Source organism: Siphateles boraxobius, unplaced genomic scaffold (assembly GCF_051911475.1).
Source record: "Siphateles boraxobius isolate OS27281-9 unplaced genomic scaffold, OSU_SipBor_1 245, whole genome shotgun sequence".
Taxonomy (NCBI): Eukaryota; Metazoa; Chordata; class Actinopteri; order Cypriniformes; family Leuciscidae; genus Siphateles; species Siphateles boraxobius.
This window is the reverse complement of record NW_027508861.1, coordinates 7,458-10,000: the sequence shown is the minus strand read 5'-3', so window position 1 is coordinate 10,000 and position 2,543 is coordinate 7,458. Positions and strand designations below refer to the sequence as shown.

The 2,543-nt window shown below is 64.6% G+C and overlaps 1 non-coding gene across 1 annotated transcript in view; it reads right to left on the bottom strand.

Annotated features, from left to right (window-relative positions):
- The window catches only part of LOC143749380 (18S ribosomal RNA), a 1,863-nt gene extending 1,525 nt beyond the window's left edge, over positions 1-338 (bottom strand). The window contains exon 1 of the ribosomal RNA XR_013206948.1: positions 1-338. This exon is cut by the window's left edge and continues 1,525 nt beyond it. This is a non-coding gene — a ribosomal RNA (18S ribosomal RNA).
- Positions 339-2,543: the final 2,205 nt, after the last annotated feature.

The following is a 2,543-nucleotide window of genomic DNA, read 5'->3' as shown; positions in this document are numbered from 1 at the left end:
ATTCGAATGAGTCGTCGCCGCCGCGGAGGGCGCGCGATCGGCCCGAGGTTATCTAGAGTCACCAAAGCGGCCGGGGCGGCCGGAGCCGCACCCGGATGGGTTTTGGATCTGATAAATGCACGCGTCCCCGACCCCCCGAGGGGAGCCGGGTCGGCGCTCGTTTGCATGTATTAGCTCTGGAATTGCCACAGTTATCCAAGTAGCGGGTGGAGCGATCAAAGGAACCATAACTGATTTAATGAGCCATTCGCAGTTTCACTGTACCGACCGTGTGCACTTAGACCTGCATGGCTTAATCTTTGAGACAAGCATATGCTACTGGCAGGATCAACCAGGTAAGCCGCCTTGGAAGGAGAACCGCGACACGCTGGCTTCCTACACACGGGTCTCGCTCCGCCTCGTGGCCTGGGGCCCGAGGACGGCGCGGCCGCTCATAGGGCGCGTGCGGAACCCTCCTCCTCGGCAGAGGTGGGGGGTTTGTGGCCGCTGGGTCGAGGCCGTAACCGGGAAGGGTGCTTTTCGGGCGGGGAGGAGCGAGGCGTAGGTCGGTCTCGAAGACTGGACCGGGGGGTGTCGGCCACCCCGACCGTCCGATTCCGGAACCCACGCGCCCGCGTCCGCCGCCGCCGTCGCGGACATTCGTTTCAGACGGGCCATCTGAGTCTCCCGAGGTCGACGCGGCCTGCTTTCCCCGGAGGGAGGCCGCGTCTAGCGTCGACGCGCAGAGCGGGGAGGAGCAAGCTGCCCAAAGCGGTCTCGCGACCGGGCAGGGGCCGTCCCCAGGCGCGTCCAAAGTTCCAATCGACCAGGCTACCCCGAAAGTGACGGCCCGGAGGAGGGGGAGCGCTCCTCCGGACCCCGGGCAACCCGGAGGCGCCCGTTTTTTTCTCGTCCGTTGCCTTTTCTCCGATACCTTGTCCGAGCGGGGCCGTTGTCCCCTCCTCGACAAAACCCCGAAGGGCCGTTTTAGGACCGTCTTTGCTCCGACGGGAGCTCCGTCGCCGCGGACGGATTCTCACGTGCCCGACACAGAGGCACTCTCCCCGGTCGCCAGCCGGGGAGACTCGTGTACGTGGTGACCCGGGTGAACCGCACCGTTTCGGACTCTGTCCGTTTCTTTAGGAGGATCGCCTGCCTCCGGGGCGCCTTCCGCGGGCCGCCCGCCTTCTCTCACCTTGTCCGAGCAGGGCGCTTGTCCCCTCCTCGACAAAACCCCGAAGGGCCGTTTTAGGACCGTCTCTGCTCCGACCGGAGCTCCGTCACCGCCGACGGATTCGTACGTGCCCGACACCTAGGCACTCTCCCCGGTTGCCAGCCGGAGAGTCTCGCGTACGTGGGAATCTGGGTGGACCGCACCGTTTTGGACTCTGTCCGTTTTTTTTCCTTCGCCCTTTCCTCCGTGGGCGCCCGCCGTCCGTCACCTTGTCCGAGCGGGAGCGTTTGTCGCCCTCCTCGACAAAACCCCCAAGGTCCGTTTTAGGACCGAAGTCGCTCCGAAGGGAGCTCCGTCACGCGGACGGATTTGACCGTGCCCGAACCCGAGGCACTCTCCCTGGGAGTCTTCCAGGGAGGTTGGTCGTTGTGGGAATCTCGTTCGTCTGCAACGGACGGTGTCCGTTTTCAAAAAGTTTTCGGAGGTGCACCTTCCTCCGTCGCTCCAGGGGTGAGTCAAGCCCCCGGAGTCGTTTCGTCCTTTACCCAGACCGACAAGCGTATGGTTCTTTTTTTTTTTTTTTTACCTCGGGATCGACCCCGGACGGCGAACCACCACGCGCGGGTTTCCTACACACGGGTCTCGCTCCGCTCGGCCCTGGGGCTCGAGGCGGCACGGCCGCTCATAGGGCGCGTGAGGAACCGTCCGTCAGGCGGGGCCAGGGTGGGAGGCCTCTGGATCAAGGCCGTAACCGGGAAAGGTGCTTTTCGGGCGGGGCGAAGGTCGGGCTCGAAGACTGGACCGGGGGGTGTCGGCCACCCCGACCGTCCGATTCCGAATTCCACGCGCCCGCGTCCGCCGCCGCCGTCGCGGACATTCGTTTCAGACGGGCCATCTGAGTCTCCCGAGAGTCGACACGGCCTGCTTTCCCCGGAGGGAGGCCGCGTCTAGCGTCGACGCGCAGAGCGGGGAGGAGCAAGCTGCCCAAAGCGGTCTCGCGACCGGGCAGGGGCCGTCCCCAGGCGCGTCCAAAGTTCCAATCGACCAGGCAACCCTGACAGTGACGGCCCGAAGGAGAGGGTGCGCCCCTCCGGGCCCCAGGCAACCCGGAGGCGCCCGTCTTCCGTTAACCTTGTCCGAGAAGAGTGTGGCGACGGTCCCCCACCTCCTCTACAACACCCCTAGCGTCCGTGTTCGGACCGTCTTTGCTCCAGCAGGAGCGCCATCAAGCGTACGGATCTGACTTTGAGCAGGCCACGGTCGGGTCTGCGAGCACAGGGCTCTCGTTTGCATGCAAGATCTTGGACACTGTCCATTTTCTTACGAGGAGTGTTGTGTGTCTTTCACCCTCTGCTCGCCCAGGACGGTGCACCTTCACACACTGGATGCA